This window comes from Ziziphus jujuba, chromosome 9, assembly GCF_031755915.1.
Source record: "Ziziphus jujuba cultivar Dongzao chromosome 9, ASM3175591v1".
NCBI classification, from domain to species: domain Eukaryota; kingdom Viridiplantae; phylum Streptophyta; class Magnoliopsida; order Rosales; family Rhamnaceae; genus Ziziphus; species Ziziphus jujuba.
The window spans coordinates 26,616,060-26,630,114 of NC_083387.1; the positions used below are offsets into that span (position 1 = coordinate 26,616,060).

The 14,055-nt window shown below is 33.1% G+C and overlaps 1 pseudogene; it reads left to right on the top strand.

Moving 5' to 3' along the window:
* The first annotated feature begins 2,623 nt into the window (after positions 1-2,623).
* LOC107427677 (pleiotropic drug resistance protein 1-like) lies at positions 2,624-5,090 on the top strand (annotated as a pseudogene).
* The last annotated feature ends 8,965 nt before the right edge of the window (positions 5,091-14,055 follow it).

Below are 14,055 nucleotides of genomic sequence, written 5' to 3' on the forward strand. Positions count from 1 at the left end.
AATGCCGTATGCAAGTTTCTCTCTTTAATCTCCCGCCAGTCAGTGCTCGGGACGCTGGATATCGAAGGGCATCATTAGTAAATGGTGTGGTGCGTCAAGTATAAATTTTCGGATAGAAATTTCAAACCCCAAAGTGTTCAAAAATTATTTATTATATTTTATTACATTTTATTTATATTTGGGGTATTTATCTGGTGTTACTAAATTAATTGATCCCTTGGTTTTCGGGAAATGCGAATAATGGGTTTTGTGAAAATGTTTTAAAAATGGAACATTTCCAACGGAGTGAATAGTGAGGGTTTTGAGAGAAAGTATTACTTTCAAATGTTTATTATTTATTATTTATCTAATTATTGGTATTAATTAAATTCCTTTATTTGTTATATTATTAATGTTAAAAGTGTTCAGTAGTTAGGGTCATTCACTGAGATGATTAGCATCTCATATTTTTAAATTCCAGTCCCCTAGATCCAGGTTGGGAGACATTGATCATTCAGGGTGAGCCCAACGTCTCAGTTCGTTGCCGAAAGTCCAAGAAGTATTTCTTCCCTTTTTTCCTCTCCATCTTGTATTACTTTTTTCCTCTCCATCTTGTATTACTTCTTTATCTGTCATTGTATTTATTCCACATTTATTTGTATAATGCTCTGTATACTGTATTGGACTTATTTTATTAAATACTGCATTGATTCCCTATTATTCTTTTGAAGTGCTGAAAATTTGTGGAATTATATTGTAGTAACGTAGGAGGAATAAGGGGATGCTTATAGAAGTGTGTTTTCAGTGCAGGAAATTTTTGGTTAGTCCTACCCTTAGAGGAGGTGCTGCTGGATTTTTCGTTGGAAGGTTCGGTGGTATTTCCTTGGGATCAGGACTTGTCTAGGATTCCGGTGAAAAATTTTGGACACTTATGGCTTGATTGAATCTGTTAATCTGCCTTCACTATTCTTGAGCTCTAGTTATGCAAATGAGAAATTTCTCACCAACTGGAAACCCACTCATCAACTTCCTGCCAATCACTTAGTGTGTTTTTTTTTTTTTTTTTTTCCCCCAATTGACTTGATTTTTCTTGCTTATATCAGCAAATATTGATGTGAGATGGAAAAATAAAAAGCAAGTTTTATCAAAAATGCTTTTGAAAGTAGGGGCAAAAGTGCAAGAATAGATAAATTATCGTGGAAGACCAAATTGTCCGTGACAATAACACCAGCCCCATAAAATAGCATATTAGTTGATGTTTTGCATTTCATGTACTTTCTTTTATTTTACAGAGACTAGCATATCACCAAATTTAGCGCTTTCCATTGATGAGTTTGCTTTTTTTTTTTTTTTTTTTTAATAAAAAAAAGATGATGGATTTGCATATGATTTGCCTTCTAAACCTACCTTTAATGTTGAAGTTTCTATGTAACTTTTTTTTTTTTTTTTTCCTTGGACTTGTATTGGTTTAACTTATGGGAAAGCATGAGGTTTTGTGAAAGTAATAATAATAATAGAAGAAAAACATCGAAACTTATCGTTGAAATAAAAAAGGAGTTTTCTTCTCACTGGGTTGGAAATGACCATGTTAATCTAAAAGGCTTCAACTTTTTATCCCAACAGCTTTTCTCTGTTTTCTATTGTTTCAGATAAATTACCAAACTTCAACAAAAGAAAGAAAAAAAAAAAAAATTCAGATGCATTTGCTAAGTTGAGTTTTAGCCATCCAGGCACTTTTGCTGCCTAGTATGCTATACAAATTTAAAAACTTTCTGTAAAAAGAACTGCCATGCATGATTAAAAACCAAAAAAGGAAAAAGATCAACTGCATTTTGACAGCTCGGGAGCAATTATAATTGCATGTCAAGTAAATGCCGCTGGAGATCATAATACACGACGATCAACTACTGGATATGTGTTCAACCTTGTTTCAGGAACAACTTCTTGGTGCAGTAAAAGACAACCAACCATGTCTTTGTCAACTAAAGAAGCAGAGTACAGTGCAGCCGGTACGTGGTTGAGACTACTACTTGAAGAGATCTACATCAACAAATTAACTATGCCATATCATTTCATTGTGACAACCAATCAGCAATATAATTCACAGAAACTCCAATATACCATGCAAGAACAAAATATATATAGGTACATTATCATTTTATCGGAGAAAAAGTATAGCTAGAAGAAATTAAAATACAATATATCAAAACAGAGGATTAAGTGGCAGGCTTATTTATTGAAGGACTCAATATCGCCAAGCTCGCAAAGTTCAAAGAAATGCTCAACATGGTGATCAGAGAATCAATCAAGAGTCAACAATGAGACGGAGCATTGATAATTATAAATGCCAATTCTAACTAGTTTTTTATAGAATAATTACTCCCTAGAATAATCTACAGCTATATTGAATAGTCTTTATTTAAGTGGGCAGCAAAAAGAATCTAGAAATTGATGAAAAAAATTTGTTGTAAAAAATCTATATTAACGGCCTATCTGGAACCATCCATCCAAGTCGGTGAAGTAAACAGACTCCTATTTAGTATAAAGAGGTTACACGTGCTAGTCATATATATATGACAATCTGAGAGAGTGAATGATTATGTGGGTGTGCTGTCTCCAAGTGTCGGTGAGTGAATGTGATTATGTGGGTCTCCAATTTAGTGAGAAAAGTGTTAGCGCGTGTCAGTGAGTGAATGGTGTCTCATTAAAAGTCAAGCGATTCTGTGTTAGTGTGGATTGAAAAGTGTGCAAGAGCGTACTAATTTCTATTAATTAATAGAAATCAGTTCTTTGTTTACTTTGTAGTCCTCTGTCTCCAACAAAAGTTGGAATAAGGTACTTTCTAAGCAGATTGTTAATTAGTCATCCATTTCTGTTTTTTCTCTCAATAACCATCTGAATTTTAATTTCTATTAAAGGTTCTTCCAGACTCAGTGGAACCTCTGGGAATATTAATTTCTATTGAAGGTTCTTCTAGACTAAATGGAACCTCTGGGAATACTGGTTTTGAGGTCCCATGGATTTTTCACTCAAGTGTATTGGTATTGGAGAGGCATAGGGGGATTACTGTTATATATGGTATTGATCAACTTCTGTTTCAGTCTGGCCCTTACATACCTCAGCCGTGGGTATCTTTACATAATCAATATGAAGATTTAAAAGGCTAAGCCTATATATGTAATATTGAGATTCATAAATTGTTGTGCAGCTTATGTGAAGCAGAATGCTGTTAAATCAGAAGTATCTCAAAGCAATCAGAATGTCAGCAAGACAAAAGAAGCCATTAGGTCAAAAAGCAGAGATGGTAGTTTTAGTCAACAAGCAACAGAGATGATATATTTGTATTGGCTCTGCCAGACTATTCATCATTTGTGCGATTTGGTTAAGATGGTTGAATTCTAATTGATGTGTAGAGTGTGGAGATCAAGATATTAAGACTGGAAGTAATCCATCCAGATCCTCATCTGTTGCTAAAATCAATAACAGGAAAGCGGGAGTGTCTTCCATTTGAACCGCATTGCATCACTTTCGAGAAGATCACCTACTCTGCTGACGTGCCATAGATAGCACTAAAGTGATAAAGCTTGTTCATCTTTCAGATTTGATTAGTGCCAAAATATATCTATTTGTCTGAATTCCACTTTCAGGAAATGAAAAACCACCTTGGGAAGAAACTAGTGATTCTCAAGGGTTTGAGTGGTCCTCTCAGGCCAGGTGTGCTTACAGCTTTGATGGCTGTAAGTGGTGCTGCAAAACAACTCTTTTGGATGCTCTGGCTGGTAGGAAAACTGGAGGATATAGTAAGGGTGGTATCAACGTTTTGGTTTCCCAAAGATCCAAAACATATTTGATAGTATATCTGGGCACTGCAAGGAAAGTGACATCCACTCTCCTAATGTTACTGTCTGTGAGTCCTTGCTCTGCCCAACATGACTGCGTTTGTCACCAGAAGTCAATTCTGAAACTAGGAAGGTTGGTATTTTAAATCTAAATCCTTTGCAGGCTTTTGCTTTTCATAACCATGACCGATTAATTCAGGATTGAGATATTTTGTTGAGCTACATATTGAGCTTCGACTTTAACTTAAACTGATGCCAAAGTCAAAACTTTTTTTGTTGAAATATCACTTTCGAGATTAGTCACAAATAGGCCTTTCCCTTCTCAAGGATGACAAAGGCGAGTCACAGAAAGTTAGCATGTATTGTTTGCTTTTTGCATGGCTAAGTTTTCTAATTAGTCAAATTGTTCATATATTAAACTAATTGTATGTGCAAAAAGAAAGCAAAAGCTCATAATACTTCCAATACTTGATAAGCTACAAGTAAAAAATTGTTTTTATTTTGCACAAGTAGCCTTGATCCTTTACCAGCTTTTAAGTAATGCTATTTTTTTTGAAACTGGATTCTGGTCATAGATGTTCACTGAGGAAGTGATGGAACTTGTAAAGCTGAAAACATTGAAACGTGCAACGGTGGGGTTACCTGGTGTAACTGGTCTTTCAACTGAGCAGCGCAAGAGGCTAACAATTGCAGTTGAGTTAGTGGCTAACCCTTCCGTAATGTTCTTGGATGAACCAACTTGAGGGCTGGATGCGAGAGCTGCTATCATTGTTATGAGAGCAGTTAGGATTTAGGAACACTGTGGACACTGGAAGAACAGTTGTGTGCACTATCCATCAGCCAAGCATCGACATATTTGAAGCTTTTGGTGAGGTAGGAAACGCTAATAATGCGAAAAATTTGGGCTTATTTGTTTGCTTTCCTCCATATATCATATATTTTGCCCGACATTGCAGGTATTCCTAATGAAGCGAGGAGGAAAAGCGGTATATGTGGGTCCATTGGTTCGGCACTTTTGCTATTTAATCAAGTCCTTTGAGCTATGATGCTGCTAAAAACCAGCAACTAAATGTGGTTAAAATGAATTATAATATTTTAAAATGTTTACAGATACTTAAAACATTTTTTGTTCTTATAGAGGGAATTCAAGGGAGTTACTAAATTTAAAGATGGTTATAATCTAGCAAGTTGGATGCTGGAAGTTACAGCTCCAGGGAAAGAAAAAGAGCTGAGAGTTGATTTTGCTGATGTATACAGAAATTCAGGACTTTACATGTAAGTCTGCTCATTACTACTTTATGTAGTTACACTGAATAAATAATAATAATAGTAATAAATATATAAACTACTCCGGATTGAATATCCCAACATAAAGATAAAATTGTTGTTAAAAGCCTGTCCTGTTTATACAGCATATTTTAATTGCGAATGTTTTATTTCATATGGTTTAGTAGAAACTAAGCACTTATTGAGGAGTTAAGCAGTCCTGTTCCGGTTCAAAGGGCCTCCATTTCCCTTTTGAATTCTCTCAGTCACTTTTCTCACAATGTTTGGCTTGCTTTTGGAAGCAATATTTGTCTTACTGGCACAATCCACGCATAAAATTCTTTTTTACAACCTTTATGGCTCTAGTATCTGGGACAATATTCCTGAACCTTGGTTCCAAAGATTGTAAAAATATGCAGAATTCATGAATAGGAGGAAAGGGTATAGGTATAAAAAAACAAAAGAAAAATAATATAATAAATAATATAAAGTAATATTATAAATATATAATAAATAATAGGTTAGGCCTAAATCGGTATGCCGGAATAGGAAATAGAACATGAAATAAGGGTCGATGAGATAGAAAAAAGGGATAATAAATATAATAGAGTTCATATTCGAATTTCATAGATAATATGAACGGATGAGATAGAAAAAAGGAATCATAAAAAGAATAAAATTCAGTTGGAATTTCATAGATGATATGGCTTGTGTTGTCTATAATGATAGGCAAATGAAAGGCTTTCTGAAAATTTTTATTCATCTACTTTATATTTTGAAAATGGATTTTGGTTGAACTTGAAAGTTCATTTATTAAAATTGAATGAGTAAACAAGTGGATTGTATTCGGTTGAACGCCCCAACAAAGTGAGTGCTAGCATCCATTTTCTATTTCTTGCTAAAATAGAAACACAATAAACATAGAAGTTGAAATTTTGTAAGTATTTTTGCCTATATATAATAATACGCTGGCATTGTTGAATCCTCAGGACGATGAAATGGGATCCTTTCAACGCAATTGGTTCCATGTACTGTGCAGCTCTCTTTCTTGGTATTAAAAAATCATCACTAATGCAGTCGGTGGCTTCTGTGGAGTGAACAGTTTTTTGTAGAGAATGAGCAGTCGGAATGTATTCAACCTTTCCATATGCCTTTGCACAGGTGAGTGACTAAATTCCATACTCTTTATTAGAAACTTCCATTGTCAAAAATAATTCCAAACATTTCTATGATGAAGTGGGAATTTCATTTGTTTATGTAGGTTATGATTGAGGTTCCTTGTGTCTTAGCTCAAGCCCTAGCATATGGGGCAATTGTTTATGTTATGCTTGTTAAATAAATAAATATTTATGGATTTAGTATAATTAGTTACTCATTTATAGGGTTTATGTAACACATCGTCCCAAAGTACAACGGAAATTTTCCAACTTTGACCGAGGTTGACCATTGACCGTTGATTTTGACCTTTGACCGAAGGGGTCAAAAGTTGACTTTTTGACTCGGATGGAATTCTAGGTTGACTAAGGTACCGTTACGAATTACACGTTGGCACGAGTTCGTAGACTAGTAGCACGTTGAAAACGGAGCTACGATTTGAAAGTTATGAGCAAAACAAGTTGAGGTCCACATTGTCCAAGGGGTGCTGGAGTTGACTTTTATTCATGCAAAGTTGAGCTTTGACTCATGCATGGTTCTGAAGTACTCATCGTTACGAGTCCGTAGACTAGCGGCACGTCCGATCTGGACATGTGGTTTGAAAGTTATGGACATGCGAAGTTTTTCAAATACCATAATATTTTAATATTTTTGAATCGGTGAACAGTGAAACACCACATGTCGCGATCTCAGTCGTTCTTGTGAGTGCACAGTGGCACCCACGTGGTTTTTCTTAGGTGAGGTGGGAGAGAAGAGAGGGGGGGAGGGAGAGAGGAGAGAGAAGGAGGAGAGAGAAAGAGAGGGGGAGAAACACCGGCCACCACCGGTTGGCCATCGTCCGGTCACCAGAGGGCCACACGCGCCACCCCACTACCTCCGCCTCCTCAATTCCGATCGGCCACCCAAATCTCACAGCCAACCGGCCGGTAATGCGTCAGGATCGGAGCGTTTTCCAACGACGGCCATTTTTCCCCTCCACCACCGGCTACCGCCGTTTGACCCATTTCCGGCCATTTTCAGGCCACACGCACCAGCCACCCTCACCACCTCCTCATTTGCGGCCAGCCCACCAAATTTCACGGCTACAGGACCTTTGACGCTCCGGGATCGGAGTATTTTTCGGCGAGGGGCTGAAAATCTTCAAATCCAGATTTTTTCCAATTCCGGCCTCCGTTTACCTCACCGCCGGTCCCGTTAGAACCCTCTCCCCTCGATCTACAAAATCTCCAAAAATCTCGGCCACCAGCCACCGGCGGTGACGATTTCTGGTGGGATTCGGCGGCTAGCCGGAAAATCCAGTTCCGGCAAGTACCCAGTTGCACCGCCGGTCTCTCCCCACTAATTCCGACCTCCTGAACTTAGATCCGGGGTCCTTTTCCTCCAATTCGCGACAAAATGGGAGAATCGAGGCTCTAAAGGCTGAGAGCTATTCGGCGAGATTCCGACCACCACCGATCCGATTTCCAGGAAGTAAGACCGGATTCGTAATCTTCGTCACTCAAGCTTCGATTCAGTATATTACTCGTCAATTTTGGTTAATGTTTGTGTTTAACCCCCCGGGTACCAGGTATTATTTATCTGAATAAAATATTATTTTAGTTGACTGTGTGTGAATTGTTGTTCTAGGAGCACGTATGCGTTATGGAATTGATCCCATAGAGGATCTTAGGTTAATTGCGTGCTCCAGGTGAGTGACCCACCTTCAAAATTATTTTGGGATGTTAAGATATATATATTTTGTATAAATTGGTTGTTTGAAAAATATGTTTGATGTGTTGAATATTTAGTAAATTTATATTTGAAATTTTGGTGTCAAAATTGAATGGAATTAAATATTTGTGCATTATAAAATATTTTGGTTTTAAGAAATTTGAGATTTTGGTAATTATTATCAAATTTCATTGTTGGAATATTTCATAATTAAATATTTGGTAAATATGTTTTATGTATTTGATATTAAGAGAATTTCCATATAAATTGTATTGCTAAATTATAATGTTTTAATAAATGTTTTGGTGCCAAAAGAATATATTTGGGAATTTAAAGAAATTGTGGATTGATTTATTTTAATTATTGCTATGTTTATTATTCAATTATTGTGCACAATTATATGAATTAATTATATATGAAATTTATGTGATTTAAGGATTTGTTGATTTAAATGGATTTTGAAGATTGGAGAAAAATATTGTTTTAAAGAATTATGTTTCAAAAATATTTATGCTATTGGAAAATTGTATATTTGAGTTGATGGAAATGAAAGTTGATGGATTTGAAAATTAAATAATTGTATTGACGGATTTTGTGATATGAGAAAATTATATATATTATCGAAGTATTCATGCTGGTGATATTAAAGAAAAAAATGTGGAATGGTGAATTTGAAAAGTGGTATAATTCCTACAGTGAATTTGAAAAATTTGATATTTTAATAATAAATTTAATAATTGGTTTTAGACGCACTCATACAGTACTGGTGTTCTGTACTATATATGTGGTTGAGCGTGCAAGTTATAATGTCTCCCGTGAGTTGCCACTGGACCGAGAGTAGGCAAGTTTTATATAGTATACATAAGCCGTCCCCCTCCATGGCCAGGATAACGGTTTAAGCAGCGGCGCTGTCGGGACGCCGAAGCGACCGTATGCAAGTTTCTCTCTTTAACCTTCCGCCAGACGATGCTCGGGACGCTGGGTATCGGAGGGCATCACTGGTATATGGTGTGGTGCGTTAAGTAATTATTTTTTTCTGAGATAAATTTCAAATCCTAAAATTTTAAAGTAGTAATTAAATGAGAATGTATTTAACGTTGTTTTTATTATTTATTTCAATTGGAAAACTTAATACAAATTTTATGGAATTTTATTATGTTTTTGATTACTTATTTATATTAGTGTTTTAACAATGCATTTCATCTTGATTTTACTAATTATATTGATTTGGTGATTTTAAAGAGATCTTACTATATTTTTACCATTTATCTTAAATTGAGGTTTAATTTGGTTTAATTATTCCTTTATTTAATTGTTTAATTAATTAATTCATTCTAATTATTTTAATTATTTCCTGAATTGTTTTAATGTAAGTTTCATTAATATTCTTATATGATTTGTTTATGACATTATCAATCGTTTAGTAATTATTAAGAAATTATTTTTATTATATTCCTATTTTATTTTCATTATAAATTTTGGATCCTTGATCTAGTATACTTTATTTGATATTTAGTTGATCAATTGTTTTTCTTGGTTTTCAAGGCATATAAATAGCGGGTTTTGGAAAATGTTTTAAAAGGGAAACTTTTCCAATCGAGTGAATGGTGAGAGTTTTGAGAGAAATATTACTTTCAATTAATTATTATTTATTAATTTTTTTATTGTTTGGTATCGATTAATTAAGTTTCTTTTATTGTTATATTATTAATATTATAATTGTACAGTAGATAGGATCACTCACCGAGATGATTAACATCTCATATTTTTAAATTCCATTCCCCAAGGTCCAGATTGGGAGACGTTGATCGTCCGGGGTGAACTCAACGTCTCAGTTCATTGCCGAAAGTCCAAGAAGCATTTCTTCCTTTTTTCCTTTTCATCTTGTATTGCTTTATCTGTCATTGTATTAATTCCATATTTATTTGTATAATGCTCTGTATACTGTATTGGACATTTAGTTATTAATTATGCACTGATTTACTGTTATTTATTTTGAAGTGCTGCAATTTGTGGAATTAAATTGTAGTAATGTGGGAGGAATAAGGGGATGTATATAGAAGTGTGTTTTCAGTGCAGGAAATTTATGGTAAGTCCAACCCTTAGGGGAGATTCTGCAGGATATTCCATTGGAGGGTCCGGTAGGGTTTCCCTGGGATCAGGGCTTGTTTAGGTTTCCGGTGAGGAATTTTGGACGGGTCCTGACAGTTTATTTATGCCATTAAGGGATCGATTTGTTTATTATTTTGTAGTAGGTTTTTTGGTTACATATTCTCTGTAATACTCCAGCTAATCTATTGGATTTGGGGCCGACAATTTAGATCAAGATACAGCGATACGATTCGAAAATGACATGGAATAAATGAGTTTGGGCATATCATAAATAGGTTTGGGTTATAATTGGGTCAATCCATTTATTATGGTTATTAATCGTGTCATTTTCGAATTGACCTGTTTAATTCGAAATTGATCCATTATAATTCATTTATTAAACGTGTTCGTTTCAATCCGGTACAATTATATACCTATTATAATCTATTTAAATTTAATTTTAAATTATAATTTTACTTATAATATATTATTTAATAAATAAACAATATTATAAATTAAAAAATTTTATAAAAGTAATTTTTTTATAAAAGCACATGTATTGAGATTTATGTATTGTAGATTAGGATTTACAAATATAATTTGAAGGTATATTATTATGAAATTTAAATATTGTATTTTAATTTTTTAATGCATAAATTATTTTTATGTTGTTTTTTTAATTATTATTTTTAAATCATTTTCAAATAGGGAGTTTGATTTCAAGTTAGTAGAATGGATATATTAATAAACAAGTTAATTTTTAATATATAGATTAATTTTGAATTAATAAGATAATTTTTAATAAATAAATTAATTTTTAAGTTAATAGATCAATATTTAAGTTTGTAGGTTAACAAATTAACACGATCTATCAAAGTAATTATGTTAAACAAGTCATGTCGTGTCGGGTCGATCTGTTTATAAACGGTTGGATTAGTGTTTTAAATATCTGGCACGATCGAATTGGGTTGGGGTTGAACATTTTTGACACGATTATTAAACGGAGCGAACGAACCTGACATGTGCCACCTCTAATTTGATTGGAGGACTAACTCTCTTTATAAGTTTATTGATTTATCCATATTTTTATTATTATTATATTATTAAATTATTATTATTTTGTGTGTGTGAAAAACTAATGGATAAATCTGATTTGCAGAGACTATAAATAAAGTTTAGAGCAAGTAAATAAGGATAAGTAAACAAATACATTCTATATTTGTGATTAGGTTTTTTAGAGATCAGTTTGAGAGTGGTTTGAGAGTAGTATGTCCATAGGCACTATTATTATGTATGTTTTAGATCCGTAAATTCCTAACAGTGCTTGGTTCCCAATGGACTTTAGCCAAGTTCTTCTGATATATATTTTTCAAGTTCTTCACCTTTCTATACTACATTTACTGTAGGATGATGTTTGTGGCTTGACACCAAACCTGCACATTGCTGCTATATGTGCCTCTGCATGTTATGCAATGTGGAATCTCTTGTCGGGATTCGTAATCCCAAGAAATGTAAGCTTTGTAAATAATCCCAAGATAAGTAAACAAATACATACTATATTTGTGATTAGGTTTTTTAGAGATCAGTTTGAGAGTGGTTTGAGAGTAGTATGTTCATATGCACTATTATTATGTATGTTTTAGATCCGTAAATTCCTAACAGTGCTTGGTTCCCAATGGACTTTAGCCAAGTTCTTCTGATATATATTTTTCAAGTTCTTCACCTTTCTATACTACACTTACTGTGGGATGATGTTTGTGGCTTGACACCAAACCTGCACATTGCTGCTATATGTGCCTCTGCATTTTATGCAATGTGGAATCTCTTGTCGGGATTCGTAATCCCAAGAAATGTAAGCTTTGTAAATAATAATGCAAGCATTTGCTTTGTGAATTGTTTGTTTGTTTCTTATGTAATTTTTGCGTTTGCCAAATAAAGAATTCCTATATGGTAGAGATGGTATTGTTGGGGAAATCCTATGGCTTGGAGCTTATATGGTTTGGATGCATCACAATATGGTGATGTGAAAAAGGAGGTTATGGAGACAGGACAAGCAATGAAAGATTTTTTGAGGGACTACTACGGTTAAGATCATGAATTCTTAGGAGTTGTTGCTGCTGTGGTTGTTGGGTTTACTTTCCTTTTGGCATTTGCATCTGCCTTGTCCATTAAGATATTGAATTTCTAGAAGCGATAGGATATTTACCTCTTCTTGAAGCTAAGTGGGATTTTCTTTTATTTTTTTCCCCTTTTTTCTTTTTTGCTGAAACAAGGTTATAAATATCCTGCAAAATTATGACTTACGTTCTGAGTGTTACAAGGCATATCTGCTGTATGAGGTTAATAGAATGTATGGTTTATATTTTTAGTATCTATCTTATATCAATATAAAGAAGATTGAGATTAATATTTAGTGTATAATGGTGATGTGTTATATACAAAATTGCAATTATTTGATTTAAAAAAAAAATAACCAACAAACATAGTTGCATACGTATTTTCATAACAAGTTAGCTAAACACTTTTGAGGGGCTTGTGAGGCTCAAGGTTTGAGGTAACAAATGAAGTGTTTTTAGTCAATTATTTACAAGTTTCAGCACCATATTTTCTATAGGTGGCAATTTAGGTCATGATATGGTGATACGATTTGAAAATGATATAAAGTTAGCGGATTTAGGTTTATTATAAATGAGTTTGGATCAAATTCGGATCAATCCATATAACACGATTAATAAACGTGTCAGTTTTGGATTGCTCCGTTTAATCCGAAATTGATCCGAATTGATCCCTTTAATTAAATGTGTTAAATAACGTGTCAATTTAACCCGACACTATTATAACCCATTTAAATTATAACTTTAATATATTAAAGTTACTATTAATAAAATTTTAACTAATATTTTTTATTACTAAATATCAAACTTATTTAAGGTTGTATTATTAATTTTTTTATTAATAAAAAGTAAAAATTATTAAAATAATATTTATTTACTTAAAAATAATAATTAAAATGCCTAAGAGTATTGTATTTATAGAAAATTAAAGACATAATTATTAATAAAGTTTTTTAATATTATTTTTAGGGAAGTAGTATTTGATTTATTATGTATATATATATCTATCTATATTTAACTATTATATGAGATTTTTATATTATCATATTATATGTTATATTATTGTAAATTTATAACTTTAATTATATGGTTTTACATATATATTTTAATTTTGGATTAATTAATGATTAAATTATTTTTATGTTATATGAAATAACTAATTTAAACAATATAATTTATTTAATTGAATAAATTTTGTGTAAACGGATTAATTTCGTGTAAATAGATTGTGTTAATGCAAATTGATTCATTGAATAAATGGGTTATATGGATCGTGTCAGATTGCTTGTTTACTAAACGGGTCAGGTTAGAATTGAAAATTTCTGACATGATTAATAAACGGATAAAATTAAGATTAAACAATTTTAACACGATTGATAAATGAATTGACATAAATATAACACATTAACATAAATTGCCATCCCTATTACCTAGGATGGAAAACAAGCCGTTATTTTGGCTTTTCCCACTGTATCACTTGGTAAAATACCTATCAAATTGAGCTAGTCCCCGACAGCAGCATAAAAAGCGTGTACAATCTTCTCCGTCAACTATTATATTACAAGACAAAATAGCTTTCATTAAGGTTTTCCTTTGCACAAAGCTAGATTACTGCATTAGATCACGCATATTCCATTGTTATTAGAGTTCTAGATTAAGTAATACAACTGCTATTATGCACAAAAAAGAAACGAAAAAAAAGATTTTAGTTTGAGAAAACAACAGCCTCAGTTCTATACGATCCCTCTCGATACTTTTCGTGGAAGTTCTGAATGGCATTATTCTGAAAGTTTCACCTATCTAGACAGATCTGTTACAAGATTATGCCAATTTGACCACCCTATTTTATAGATAAAGTTTCATTCACCATCATGTTTTATTGCGTTTTGCAGTTGGAGCTC